Here is a 15,823-nt window from a genome sequence, read left to right on the forward strand (position 1 = left end):
TCTTGATTTCATGCTGGCTTTTTAAATTGAGGATAAAGTTAATTCACTGCACAATGCCACAGCTGGAATGAAATATGGCTGGTCGCCCATGTGGCAGGGAGGGGTGCTTGCTGACTGGGGGTGGCTCATTGGATCTCCTAAGGCCACTACAGGCTGTCGCTGATTTATTGATAGTGCCTCTAGCAACAAAGCAAGAAGTTAACTAATTATGAGCATATGGTTCAGCTCATGCTTGACTCAGCAGACACCTTGTTAGCCTGGGGCTAGCTAGGTGCTCAGAGGCAGAAGAGGAAAGTTTTGGGTGGAAGTTGTGGTCCAAAGTCCCACTGGCAAGCCAGAGGGAGACTTGATTGATCCTAATCTGGCCTTTTTGTTAGGAGGCAGCATGCTGCTGTCGGGAACAGCTTGGTAATAACAGATTTGTGGCCTCTAAGTCCTTGTGGTTATAGTCAGTACGTGACACTCGGTCGGCTCCTTGCATGCTCTATACTTAATTGGTCTCAATGGTGGGGGCTGAAATGAGATGGTAGTTCAAGGTGCAACACATGCTATACCTGAAATTGCAGCCTGTGAGCTGCCGCACAGATGTCAGCTTTTCACCCATGGTCTTACCACTGGGGAACCAGAGTGTTGCTACAAAAAGTGATAAGGCATGGCTGAGAGAAACCTGCAGATTTTCAGTGCTTAGAATGAAATTAATTAGAGGGAAATTTAGAGAGAGTGACTGGTAGAGGATGAAGGAGGGAGACGCACAGAACTTACTAGGAAGTTTATCAAGGTGAATTTCAATTTTGTCTCCATTGAGTGATCAGCATGCATAGCCTGGACGCAGGAGAGTATTTAGTGGGAACTGTTATCAGCAAAAATGAGGAAGAGGGTGTCTATTCCTGTCCACCTGTTGGTCTTTTACAAGTGAATTGGACTGTGCCGCAGGATTCAGATCAATGTAGTTAGAGTCTGTCTTTTTTTTTTTTCCATGGGTGTGCATGGTCTCCAGGAAGAGCAGGCTTGTTGCTATCTGGATCGTACTGAGGTTAAAACAATTTAAGGATTCATACAGTTTTCCTGACTGGAAATACTGAGGGTAGAAAGATAGCCATTTTGCTGTTTGGCAGCAGAAAGAACTCCAGGGATGGATGATTTCACCCAGCCAACAAACAGGTTATCTGTGACTAGACAGAACAGAAGCAGGCGGGCAGTGGAGGCTATCTGTATACTGGAGTACATTACCAAGGTCACGGGGCCTAGTCACCTCTGCTAGTCACTGGTGAAGCTGCATCTGAGGTACTGAATTTAGTTCTGTTCTTTGCAGGACCAGAGAGGATTTTTGCTCAGAACAAATGGCAGCTGGAGCCCAGCCCGGGGTCTGGGACAGTGGCATGGCTCACGCTCTGCTCTGGCTGCCATAACGGCCTGCTCGTGGCTCTGGTGTTTTACAGCGATGCATGTGGCAATTATCGTTGTTGCTCCTACAACATAATGAGGAAGAACAGTTAAAGGTACATCGACAGGTAAAGTCGATCCGTACGTAACAGTTTGAAATATAATTTACCCAAGCACAGCAGTAGCTTTTCTTAGTGGAGGTGGTGCTTTAACCTGTGGTTAGATTGTTAGGACTGAAACAGTTGTGGGGCTAAATAAGTCCCTGTCCCTCAGCAGTTTCTTATCACTGACTTTAAGAGGATGCTGCCTGTAAGTTGAGGACCAGAATGGGAGAAGCTCCTGTCTAAACTTGTGTGGCTGCTGAAAGTAGTTAGAGCTCCCCTGGCTGACAGCAGTGCTGCAGGCTGGAAGCTCTAATGTGATTTGTACTACAGATTCAGGATGCTGTGATGTTAATCTCTACTTAAGTCATCTAGAGGAAGTGGAGGAATAAATTCTCAAGCTGTTAAAGCTGTTCTTACAGCGGATTTCTGACGAAAGCCTTGCTTTGTATTTACGAGGGGGAGTTTCTCTGACAGAAAGCTTTGTCTGCTACTGTAACCAAACAGCAACAGTTACTTCTTATTAACGTTGCTATATGAACATGTCTGTTGTGATGCATATTAGATAAAGAACTCAGACTAAATGTTCAGCCTTATATTCTCAATAAATTCTCATTTGTATTGCTCCAATAGCGTGCAGGAGAGATCTGCATGAAATAGCACTGGTGTAACACCTTATTAGCATGGTGCAAAGAAGCTTTGGAGGAAATCCGAACTGGGATTTGATGCTTGCCTGTTTCTCTCAGAATCCATTTCCCTTTGATTCTTTACCCAGTGAAGCAGAGGGGACAGTGGAGACCTTTTCAAGGTGGTTTCAGCATTGCTCGCTGTGGAAAAACAGCCACTGCTTTGATTTGTAACAAGTGCAGGTTATTTCAAGAGATCAGGCAATGTTCATGAATATTGAAAGGAACTGAGCTCAGGTTTGAAAGTGTTTGGATCAGTGAGCGATTTTGTACCTAACTCAGAAAGGGAGCTGGGGATAAAGATTAGGATTTAAATGATGATCCAAAAATCCTGTATGATACTCAGAAACATTTGAATATGAAGTCCAATTTCAGACTTGCTGCCAGGGAAATATCTCTGATGCTGTTTTGGGAGAAGCTTTTCTGACTTCAGTTTGAAGTTACTGTCACAGACAGATGGTATCTGAGTGGAAACTCTATATGGTTTAACTGGCATCAAACAGAAACTGGGAATCAGCTATCATAGTTTTATGGGCACCTTATAGTCTCTGAAGTTGCCTGAAAAGGAAAATGTAAGCAGAACCAGTGCGAACAACAGATGAAAGGCAGAAAAACTATGTTGTCAGTGCTTACAAAGAAAAAGCCTGTGTTCAATGCAAGTACTAAAGAGTTCCTATTCAAGAGTGTGAGACTCAAAGCTTCTGTACTACATGAGTTAATAAAATGACTTGTCTCCTTGTCCAGATGTTGCACAAATGTTGCTACAGCTGTAGCTTCCTAACCATTTCTTTTTCTCGAAGAGCTTTACATCACTACAGACAGAATCTTCAGGTGCACTCTCTAATAGAATTCACTGTTTCCCCGTCTCCTGACTTTCTTTGGCTTCCCAGCTGAAACCCAAATCTAAGCAGCTGCCATGTCACAACACTCCTGTTTCGATACCAATTGCTGCTCCCTTTCCCACCTAACACAGATGTAGTCATTAGGATGACTTGCATCCTGCTGCAAGCAATATGTCCGATCTTTAACGTACAAAGGTATTGTTTAAAGGGCTCTAAAGATTTTGAACAAACTGGCCTGGCAGGGGGACTTTTAACTTCCCCTCCCTTATGGGCGCAACAGCCTGTGTTTGTAAACAGAGTCTTACAGGACTAGTGGGAGCCACTAGAGGACTGTCAGCTAGTTAATTGGATGTCAGCTCCCTGCCGGGGATAAAGGCTAATGAGTCATCCTGCATAAAGAAAATGGCCCAGAGAGAAAGGCAAAGAATTGCACAGCAATAATCACATACACAGACGAGCCCGCGGCTCCCTTGTTGGGATAAAGGCAGAGCAGCATTTGGGGACAGAGGGCTTCCCTGTTTGGTTTTAGCTGAATAGAGATTAAGCAGGTTATGAATCTGTAAATATGAGATATTATTGCTCGTGTGTATTACATATGTGCATTGATACATGAGCAACAGATATGCATATAAACAGCTATTGCATATAGCAATGGCTATGCAATATAAATGTTTTTAGTCCTCATATTTTGGTTGCCTTTATGTTTTCTTCCATCTTTACAAAGTACAGAAATCAAAATTGCTTGCTAATGGGGCGTTTACTGCAGGAAGTGGCAAAAAGGAATCATGAAAGGAAAACTGCAATCATTATTTCAAGCTGGAAAGTTACTTTTTTCTTGTGAAAAGTAAAATCACACAAACAAAAAACCTGCTGAAAATTGTATTCTAAAAGGATGAGGTTTTTGCTGAGAACCTAGTATTTTGCAAAAATAATTGTTTTTTTTTTTTTTTTTTTTAGAATTTAGCATTTTGTGCACAAATATGTATCAGTGTAGCTACATGAAAAAAATGGAAGTCTTTTTATTTGCATTCTTTTCAGAAGATGAATGAGAGAAACATTGGATATTGGCTTTAAGTTTTACAATAAGGGCATATGTTGCCATTTTAAACTATTTTTTTTTTTGCCAAAGAAAGGGCTAATAACAGAGAAACAGGCAGATGCAAAAAGAAGGTAATACAAAACTTAGAATCTTAGAAAAGATAGCGTTAAGAGATCCTGGGAAGTCATTAGACCTGTCTAGATGACCTAAAATAGGCTATTTATATTTAAGGTGTGCCTGACAGGTATTTGCCTAGACAGTTCTTAAAATACAGGAGAATGGAAGTTCCTTAGCCAACCAATGTCAGTACCTCACCATACCTCTGTGGCAGTTCTTCCTGATGCTTCACTTTAACCATCCTTGTAGCAATTTAAGTCCATTGCTTCATGTGCTGTACTTCTTGGAAATAAAATCAATCCTCTTTACTCTTTCAGCAACCTTCCCCATATTGGATTCTTTCCTTAAATCTTATCTTCTTCATGGCAAACAACGTGTTATTTTTTTCCTCTTTCCTGGTATCCCGTCCATTCATCTTTCTGGTGTCTCCCACGGGACTTTGTCTAGTTATTATTTATTACTTTCCTGAACAATCAGAAGGGAGAAAAAAGAAGAGGAAAAGGAAAGCTAAAAGAAGACATGCTGCAAGGACAACTTGTTAGTTGGGAGAACTTTGTAGGAAGGAGCTACCTGCTAGTTGGAGTGTGTTGGGGATGTGAAGATGGTGCCACAGATGTCACCCTAAAGCTTCAACTGTTCTTGGTCCTGTGTGGCCCACCCTCATCTTGTCCTTTATAACACACAAGTAATATGTACTCTGATCCGATTATAACTCATAGCAATAGCACCAGGAAGACCTGTATGTCTCAGTGCTCTTGAGTCATTCAAAAATGGCAATTTGTAGGGGCTGAGAGCCAACTGAATAAACGAGGTGTTGGCTTCTCTCCAAATTTATGCAACATGCTGGATTTTATCGGTGCTTCTCTGAGTTTTTTCAGTACAGGTTTGGAAAGCAAATATGCAAAGTGATGTTTGCATTTGATCTACAGTCATCTGCAGAAACAGCTGAATATGTCCACAACTGTTCTGAAGCAGTCAAGGAAATATTTTTCTCCCTCTGGTTTCTGGAATTGCTGAAATATTAGTGGCCTGGGACTGTGAGACTTCTTGATTAGGGAAACACTCTATTTTGAAGTCTCTGGATTATTCAGCAGCTGTAGTAATCGTATGAGCTCCTTTCTTCCTTGGGCTTCTAGCCATGCCTTTTAACAAGGTAGCTGTTTTGGAAATAAAGATTTCTAATGAACTGGTATTTATAACAAGAAAGACTGCTTGCAGGGAGCTGGTGTAGGATGGTGTAGTTCCAGCTATCCTAGGGAGGATGGAGCACTGTGTCACCTTCCAAAGCAGTAGTGTGTCATATTAGCTGGATAGCATGCCGTATTTACCTGGCTGCTGCCAGTGCTAGATCAGTTCTGTGGAAAAGAGTCAAAAGGCTGTCTGTCAATCCCGCACCAAATTAAAACAGAATCATGAGCATTAATGCTCCTTATAAATGCGGGTTAAGCACACCATAAGCACACTGTAATTACAGTCGGCTGCTGGGCTAGTGCAATCCAGTAGCACTGAGCTTGGGAATTAAGTCGAGTATACAATTAATAGGAGCTTATATTAAAGGCATTAGTAGAGTTACAAAAGCTTTGTAACAACAGTGTGACCCACGGTTGGACACAAACAATGTGTTTTTGTGTGCTATAATTAGCACACACAAAAACTTCCTATTAACTTGACATTTTTTCATTTGTTCTTTAAAGAATTGAGCAATGCAAAGCACTGTTGGCCCATCAGAGATGGGAGCTGAGCTCTCGGTGTGGAAGAGTCAGGGATCTTAGTGTTGTCACCGTTTGGGCAACTTGAGCAGTGCCAGCTGGTAGGCAGAGATACCTGCCAAAATCACTTACCTACAAGGTCAAACTCTGCACACACGCTGCTTGTGCAGGTATTACCTGAGTAATACCAGGACTGGTGCACAAAGAGTCACTGCCAGCCCTCTGAAAGAGCCTCTTCTCCTTTTTCTCCTCCTTACTTCTGAGGCAATTAGATCTCAGCACAGAAAAATATTTTGCTCTGTTGCAGGACCTGAGAGTTAAAGGAGAGAAAAGAACGCAGAGGGGGAGGAAGGAATTTTTTCATACGTGAGCCGAAGGGTTAGAAGAAGTCATGCATTGAATTTAACACCAACATGGGAGTATTTGTGATCTGTGAGAGCTGGCATCATTGAGATCATTTTTCAGACCTGAGACAAAATTGGAGGAAGACCGAACAAACTGCACAAATAAAAGGTAACAAGCTGTGAAGGTTATGTGAAGGCACGGATCTGCATAGAACCTCTGAACCTAAAGAAGTGGAGAAAAACAGCTAATGGAGGACGGATGAAAACCCTTTGGAGGCAAAGAGTGTTCAACAGCAGATTATTTGCTTCGAGTCCCAGACGTAGCTTAAAATTCAGATGGGACTTAACGTGTAGCCTTCTGGGGGACTCATTAGCTGTGGGTCTATGGACGAGGTGAAAGAAAAAAGGTTATGTTCACCTGCAACCTAGACAGCGTGCATTTGTGCCAATTAGCTAGTGAGGTACGCTGCTCCTGAGACTTGCATCACTAGGGCCACTGATGTCTGTGGCAGCACTGGCAGCAAGTACAGACCTGTGGCAGTGAAGGATGTGGCATTGCCCTGTAGTTGCTTGGACTGAAAGTACGAAGATATCAGTCTACTCCCTTTGCTCCAGCTGCCATCCACTACAGACTGTCTCTTCTGGCATTTCATGAGGATACATGTAATAAGATTTTTTTCTCACCAAGCAGAACTTCTGAAAAGAGGAGAGATGAGTGAGTTATGGTAAAATCTCTGTTGGGGCCTTTCTATGCTAGGACAATCACCCTTAAAACTTGGTAGAGATCTGAGAGCATCCAGAGAGCAGTACCGTGCAGTTCTTCTGCCCAACCACTGAATCTTTTTTTTACCTCCTGTTTACTACAAATGCAATCAGTTCCTAACTGCAGGTCTATCATGGGACTCTTTGTCATACGCTCTTGAGTTTATTTCACACTTGTGTTGATATGCTTTTTTCTCTTAAGACCTGGCTTATGCCCCTCCAAAGCCCATCTATTTTCTCTGCAGAAGCTCTTATCTTTTGCTGTCATCCTCCAATTTTAGAGACAGATATTAATTCCCAAGGAATGTTATTTCTTTCAAAACATCCCTACCTCATGGCTTTGTTTGGACCTGAACAGTGTTCTAGTGCTCTGCTGAGATGGAAACATCTGCTCTCCAGTTTCATATACTTCATAACTTAGATGATGCTACCTTTCCTATTTGAAAGAGCAGGCTTTTTTTCTGCACCCGAGTTTCAAAAATTTTCCACTTGAGGAAAAACTTGTATATTTTCAAATCGCTGCAGAGATGGTCAGAATTACTGGATAAAATAATGTGTTATTGCTTCCTTTCTTTTCTATTAACTACACAGTCTGTGCTGGAGATTTTTATAAAGCACACTTTGCTAGCGGCTGTGGCTTTCCTGTAGTGCACTAATATGTAATACAAATGACATCTGTCATGTTTGATTTGTTCTGGTGCTTAAGTTCAGGGAAGAATAGCTCTCACTTGTGATGGGAAGTTTCGAGTATCTCCCTGTGTGTTAAACTGTCTTGTAATTTGTTGGGGTCAGATAAGAGGCCTGTTCGTTGCTGAAGCTAAAATAGAAGTCCTACTAATGCTCTTATCACCAGTACTAAGTACAAAGGGAACACTTCTAGAAGTTCCTGAGCTGCAGATTCCTTGTAATTAGTGAGTTGTGGGGAAGTATTGCCTTGCTCTTTCATTCTTACCCGTGCATCCACTTCTGGCTGTTGAAGAGGAGAGGTTATGGAGCTAAATGGCCCCCTAGAACCTTTCTGTATTATTCATAAAGATTAACTGACTAACTTTCTCTTCAAAATAAGGAATGGTTGTAAAGCTCTCCAGTGTCACGTTGGTTAATTTGTTCAGTGTTTGCCACTTCTCATCTTAAAGGTGATGATAGCTGGAGGGTTAATGTTATCTGGGATTTTGCCTGTGATGAGTTACAAATCTGAATGAAATAAAATGTTCCAGCCTGGATAATAGTTTGCTGCCTCACCTCCATCTTGAATAGTGACAAAACTTAAAATAACAGAATTATTGAGTGACATTTTCAAAATAATATTAAATTAGAAAACGTCATTAGATTCGCTTCTCATTTCAGTCTGTCCTAGAAATGTGCTGTAGGTTATCTTAGACTGTGTGTCCTTCTATGCTCCCTGATTCTTGGCTATCTGAGATGTGTTACTTCCTATCCAGTCTGTACTGGGGTTGCAAAGCCTTTCCCCTCTGCAGTTCTTATAATCTGTAGCTTGTTTTTTCACTGGTTTTTCCTTTTTTAATTTCCCTTGTTACCTGAACCTTTCACTTTCTGCCATACCACCTTTTATTCTTTGGTGTTGATGTAATACTTAATTGAAAATTTTATAAAGCGATTTGGTAGATGGTTTGCATGAAACATAAGCAATTCAATTGTAGGGTAAAGCTGTGTTTGTCTCTGTATAGTCTGGTGGTGCTCAGATACTTTTCGTTTTTATATGAGTAATGTACACTTCTATTTTTATATATATGGACACACACACACACACACGTATACCTAATCTGTTTTATCCCACTGTTGTATGCACTCCTGTTCTATGCCCCAAGTCCAGATAGGTTTCATACACACAGTCTGACTGTCTGATTGTTGCTATTATGCTTCTGAATATGTTTTCAAAAATAATTTCCTGCCACATTCCTGACTGTATTTGTTGGCTGAGTTTATCCTCTTCCCTGCTGTTCCATGATCTGCCCCTAGGTTACTAACAACCCCAACAGACAGCCTGGCTCATGCTACCTGCTGCTTAGACGCAGATTAACTCACTACCAGCCATATGGACTACCGACTTCACAAATTCCTCTCCTTTTGCTTTCAGTTCTCTGAAAAGTTAATGGACAGTTTGCTGGTAAAGAAAACACAAAACAAAACCCCAAACCTGTGACATAATCACCTGGGCTTAACAGAACTGGCCCCTCCATCTGCTTTTACACTGGGATTTGTGCACTTAAAGCAGAATATGGTGCTGTGTGCATGGTGGGTTCATGGTGGTGACTTTCCCTTATGGCATATGTACTTGTTCAGAATGCAACGTAATTGGATAAAGGCATTATGCATATATTGCACGTGTGCAAACATATGAGACTTTATATTCCTAAAATAATCCTCATTGAGAGGCTGGACTTCAATCAGTGTTAACACTTGAGTTGTCATTGGTTGCTTTCTTTGCTGTGGTTTCTGGCCTGAGCTCTGGTCCTCGAAACCTACACCACTTTAAGCATTATTAGATCGGCAGATCAAATTTCAAGGTGATTTTCACAGAGAATTATGAAGGCATACAAGGTACAGAGGTGTGGATGTTCTACTGAAAATCTCTTTCAGGTATAAGATGATGTGACGTAAATAAGGAGAGGGCTAGAGGAAGGTCTGTTATATATTACTAGGGTTGCATCTCAAGATTTTATCAGAAAACAGAACTCTTTACTTGCCCAGCATTAAGTGTGGTGGCACCACGTGGGCTCTCTGCATGTACAAGGACATCCTGGGCCACTCTGCTTGTGATTCTTCTTGCTATCTGGGGCAGATGGAGACGTCCAAAGGAGATGGGTAGTATCAGAGGGTGCTTTCAGTCTGTGCCTGCAAAAATGTGGTACATGTTTTAAGATCCAAGTGAAAAGTGTGTTAAGCCACTTCAGGTAACCACTAATCACAAAACATATATATTTCTGTCACTTAGGCACTCTTGTATTTAAGGCTTAGATTTCAAGCATGCCACCTCTAGTAATCTGTGAAAGTGAATCTCAGTTTAGATGTGCAGTTTGTAACATACATGTATCTGCATTCCTGTACAGGCATTCTGATACAGAGTTATATGCAGACTGTTAACTACTGCTTGGGTATGTAGGGTATGTGCATGTATATATATATGTATATATATATATTTTTTGCTAAAAGTTGAGTCCTTAACTCTAAAGTTAATATGTTGCATCCTAACATCCTAAACATTAGCTTATACTCTTTATGCTTTTTTTCCAAAAGGCTAAATGGTTATGAAAATGAGAAGAACTTATGTTAGGCAACTGATATGCAATGATGAGGAGGGTTCTGGAGCATCAAGCTATAGGTGTCCCTGTTCATTACAGTGGAGCTGGATCAGATGACCCTTATGGGTCCCTTCCAACTCAGTCAATGCTATGATTCTGTGATAGCCACTGTGATAATCAAAGCAGTAGTGTGTCAATGAGTATATATTTTCTTAAGTCCTACTGGAGTGGTTTATTCTATGTACATTTTGGTGAATAAGAAATTTTAAGGCTTAGGAGGAATCACGTGAAAAGTAAAAATACAATTTAAACTGTTTAAAATATTCTTTGCAATATTCTCAGACCTCTAAATAGGCACTATTTATATTTTCAAAATTCCTCTGGCTTTCTCATGTGTATTCCACCACAGAAATTCAAAGCTATCGTACTGGAGCTGATCCAGTGCTTTGCAGGTTCCCCCTTTTCCTCATTTTTCTGCAAAATTAGGGCTTTGGCTAACATTTTTGGGTTCTCTGATTTTTTTCAGGCTTTAGGAAAAGAAAAAGTATCTTAAAAATAAAAGTCAACCTTCTGTGGCTTCTCCAGTGACAGAATGCAGCCTGGTGTAGAATAAGGGAAAAGGAGGAGGCAAAAATATAGAGTTTTTGCTTTCCAAATTATGAGTGTTTTTCAACAAACAATTTCTAGTTTTTTTTTTTTTTTAAATCTTTCTAAATATCACAGCTTGTTACTTTTTGAGCTCTATTACTGAACATCCATGGAAGAGCCAGGCACTAATAGCAGGATATACTGAAAAACTGTTTGAGTTTCGCATCAGTTGGTGTACTCAGCTTAGGTGACACTGGAGTCTGATGCTTCAGTGCCTCCCTCAAGCTACAGCTGTTACTACAGAAATTGGACACACAGATTCTGACTTCAGTTTTAACTGAAAGGGATTTGTAAGTGATTTTTGAAAGTGATGATTGACCTGAAAAAGTTATATCCGTTCTTATCTAATACATTTAGTAATACAAATGCCTTTAAGTTGTCCATACAGTCAGAGACAAATCTTCTGTTTTTATTCAAGCTGGTGATAGGGAAATGAGATTAAAGGACAGAGCTGGTTCTCAGGTAGATTCGTTGAAAGTCTCTGCTGGAAGTTTTGATGCCAATCACCTTTGTAGAAAAAAGTAGAGCTATCCCTCATTCCTGAGATCCCAGGGAACTAAATATCTGGGGAGATCCATCCTCACAATTACTATGACCCTATATGTTATTCTCTACAGTTAGATGGATTTACTTGTGTGACTGAATTTTCTACCTCTAAACTTAATGACTAAAAACCCTCATTTTCATCTCAAAGCTATATTAAACGTTTATGTTCATATTTAAAATGAATGGGACTGTCCTTTAACTTCCCTGTTTTGAATCAAATGTATTTGATCCCCTAGAGTTTTCATGGCTGTTGTGGTCTTCAGAAAGAGCAGGGCAGAGGCCGACCCAAGGGCTAGATATGTTAGTGTTGTGGTTGTGGTTTAACCTGGCAGGCAGCTCAGCACTACACAGCCCAGCCTCCATCATGCTCCCATCACTCTGCAGTTCAGCAGTGCTATTAACACTGCTCAGCTGAAATCAGGACAGTTGGGAAGGAGGGAATACAATGGTCTTTCTTTAGTCTTTGGAACATGGGAATGTTTGTTTAGTTCTACAGTTTGAAATCTCTCCTCCTCAAGGAGAGAAATCAAGACAGTGGGCCTGAATTGCCAACCTACATAGTGCCCAGAGCTGGCCAGGAGCCATGATCCATCTGGCTGGACCACAGTGGCTGTGTGTGAGGGGAAGGGGCTCACTGCTGTTTTCTTCACTCTGCTTGGCCTACATGGGCTCCTAGCTGATTGATAGCATGGTCCAGTGAGTGGGCGTGAGGTCCAGTTGTAAGATTTTTTCCACTCACATTTAGCTTGAATCCTCTGTCCGATCCTTGTGTAATGAATATTTCCCAGCAGGACGATGTCTTGTGCTGTGGCCTCAGGTCCTTAGGAGGAGGGTGGAAGAGATTTCTGTATCAGCAAATACCTTGGGAGTGAATGTAGGATATTTAGTGAGCACGTGCAAGCTGCCATTAGAGCAACAGGGAACCAAACTCTTAATGAAACCCCTTGACAGGAGAGTAAGGCTGGCTGGCGTGGTTGCTGGTGCTTAGCTCTGGCGCTGACGCCAGCCAGGCCCCATTGAAATAATCCTCTTAGGGGAAGAAAGAGTAGAAATCATTTCCATCTGCTGCATGTACTCTTTGGCTGCAGCATTTGCTATGTCCACCTCTTGTATGTTTCTCTCTGCCTTCCCGCTCTGAGGTGTGACAGGAGATTCTAGAAAGGGAGATGTACTTAAAGTTGTAAATTTCATTCAAACATGGACATAACCATGGATATGGAAAGGAAAGCAATAGGAGTTGGTTTGCTTCCCATGAATCACTTTGCATGTGGGCTAGCAGCCTTTCCAGCCTGACTTTCTGCCTCTTTTCATATACGTAGACTCATAAGAATGGCTTGGGTTGTAAGGGACAAGCCTCCTTTCTTATTTCTCCATTTCTGCATCACACTACTGCTCTCTTGATATGGTTGCCTCCTAAAGATCTCATATAGAGACATTCTGCAGTTTGCCAGCTTTCTTCTGAAGTTCTGCTGATGGTTTGATACCTTTGGGACTAATCAGATGCTGAGATCAGTATTCCAGGACCCTTCAGTTCTGGCACCAAAATCCTGAATTGAAACACCTGTGTTATGCAGGGAATGAAACTCTGGTGTAGGTCTGATTATTGCTGGTAACAATCTGAAACAAACCTGCAGGTGTGTGGTTTTTTTTTTTTTTTTTTTTTTTTTTGGTGTGTGTGTTGTTGTTTTCAAAGAGCTACAAGATCAGATTTCTCACCAAATTTAAAGAGCCTGAACAGAGCTATGAAACACAGAAACCTGGGACAGTGTCTGGTACCTCAGGATGCTCTCAAAGGAATGTGTAATGCCACAAACCCATGGATCAGAGCTTGCCATCTTTGGACTAAAACAACAGATCTCCACATCTTCAGAAGAAGAAATTGAGTCTTCATACCCTGTCCACCCTGGTTTTGCCTCTACTCCTGATTTTATTTTAATTTTGCCTTTTTTAGGTTATGAACAGTCTTTGACGCTTACTTTGTGACATTAAGATGTTTCTGGAGTAGTGTCACACAGCATCCTTTATGTACCGTGTGCTTGCTTTCCTAAGAGAACCTGGTCTCAGTCATGTGGGTTTTTGTCTTTGTACTGGCCAGGTCAGGTAGAGGAGCAGTACATTTATTTCAGTATTAAACTGTCAGCAGATTAAAGCAATATACTGTAAGGAAAAAGAGGTTCATGAACATTATTAAGTCTTTAGTTTGGGATTAGGAGATTTTAAGACAGATTTAATTAAACAGAGCAGGGACACCTTTATAAACCTGAAGTTGGGGTTAATTCACTCCCCTAAAGTGCTCCATTTCTTCATTACACAAAGATGAAACAAATTCCATGTTTTACCTGGGGAGCCCTGGAAGGGAATGTGGAGTTTCATCTCCAGACAGTTCAGTTCACTGACAGGACATGATTAATAACTGTGTCAGGGGACTCTCAGTGGTGGAAAGAAATGAAATCAAGCCATGTCTCACAGCAAGCTGGTCCCACTCAGGGCACTTTCATGGAGATAATCTCCTGGCTGAGGGGACAGGAACCAACCTGGTAAAGGAGACCCTTCAGAGCTGCCACACCATGGGGTAAGAGGAAAGGAAGATCCGAAAGTTGTCAGGAATGAATGGACCACAGATAGGTGCTTATTTGTCTTTGTACTTGACATCTCTTGGACTGTGATGAGCCTTGTTTCAGTTCAGTCATGATGTTGGTCAGTACGTGCTTCCCACTTTTGTTTTTTTCTGGACCCAATGGCTCAGTGTTCAAGCAGCGCAAGATCTGCAGAAGAGAACACTGAAGTATTTGTGTTAACAAGTGGCAGGTGTTTCCTCTCTAGGGCTGAGTGAATGCAGTCCTGGGCCTTAAATTGTGAATTTTATGTGATATGTATAATAAAGAAATCAGAGTATCAGGAGAAATGAATAAATATGTCTGGATATTTGGCAGTATGGCAACAAATATTGTTTTGGAGATATAAGGGAAACTTTTCTGTTTTGTTAAGTAACGTGCCTGGAGATCTTTAAAACCAAAAAGGACCATCTTGCCTCTCACCATGCCACTCTGTCAGTTTTCTTCTTAGTTCTCTTTATACTGAGTCTGAGGTTTTGTATATACATATATATATATATATATATATATTTTTTTTTTTCAACATCCTTTCCCAAAAGGCATCTGCCTTGATGTTGAGTTACTAGGGGAGGGGGAAGTTGCGGTCTCTTCTGAGAGTCAATTCCAGTGTTTAATCACTGGTGTTATTTAAAGTTTCCATTTTCTTTCCACTGTGAGCAATAGCTTACAACTGTTGAAGGAAAGAGACCCTGTGTGTACCTAGAACGGGAAGAGTACTCACATGCTGCTTCTGGTCTGCATCCCAGCTGTCTTTATTTGGTGGGCTGAACAGTGTGAACTGAAAGTAGATGAACAGGCGACCCAAGCTTCTGCATCCTTTGCAACTGTTTTCTCATTTTTTTTCCTATATAAATCTGATATGAATTCATGGTGTAGGCAATCACAGCTGGCTGAGTCAGGGATACCAGCGAAGTCCAGATTTTCAAAACTTTCCTTAAGAATTCCCCTACAGTTAATGCAGCATCAGTGATGCTTTTGGTCAGAGCACTTCATACACACAGTATTCAGGGAAAATTTTAAGCTGGGGAGGAGTCAGGATTTGGCTTTGTGTGGTATTCTGAACACAACTCGGTTCAGACTTTATTTTCTCCTGGTTGTTTTCTTTTTCCTTTTTCCCCTGTTGTTTTGTTTCTGGAATACCAAACAGCTTGTTTATAGCACGGCTGTGTCACTGTTGACATGCAGATCTAGACTCCGGCCCTGCAGATAGCTAAGGAAGGGAAATAATGCCACCTTATGTCCTGATTTGTCATTGCCGAGCCTGATGTTTCAAGTCATCTGTATTTTCAGCAAGGACTGTTTTGGACTGTGTTTCTCCTGCTTTGTGGTGTTATTTCCACTTGGTCAGAATGGATACGAGATGGATGTGAAATGCTTAGTGTGTTGGTAATGATTTGGCTCCTGCATTGCCTGAACTTGGCAGCATCGGAGCAAAAACAAGTACAAATTAGGCCCAAAGGGCTAACATCAAACCAGTGAATATTCACATGAAATTCTTCCTGGGTTATTAGTAAACGAGGTAAAGTTTATAAATGCAAAACAAAATTAGGGATACATTGCACTGATTATAAAATCTACAAAATAAACGTAAAAGACTGTAAAATTAGTGAAACTAAAAGTGAGCTGCATTGGAAAGGTACATTTACAAACAAGTTTTCGCTGTGTTTTTGACTGTTTTGTATTTCTGCCATTTGTTTGTTTGTTTTTACACAAATTTGGATTTTTTTTGAAAATATGGTTCTGATCTGAAATTATCAGGGATATGTTT

At 41.1% G+C, this 15,823-nt stretch overlaps 1 protein-coding gene across 1 annotated transcript in view; it reads left to right on the top strand.

Moving 5' to 3' along the window:
• Nucleotides 1–15,823, top strand: part of OSTN (osteocrin) — a 94,237-nt gene that overhangs the window by 8,894 nt on the left and 69,520 nt on the right. The window contains exon 3 of the mRNA XM_021395643.1: nt 6,185–6,936. The gene's annotated coding sequence lies outside the window, so the exon portion shown is untranslated. The remainder of the gene's footprint in view (nt 1–6,184; nt 6,937–15,823) is intronic.

This window comes from Numida meleagris, chromosome 4, assembly GCF_002078875.1.
Source record: "Numida meleagris isolate 19003 breed g44 Domestic line chromosome 4, NumMel1.0, whole genome shotgun sequence".
Taxonomy (NCBI): Eukaryota; Metazoa; Chordata; class Aves; order Galliformes; family Numididae; genus Numida; species Numida meleagris.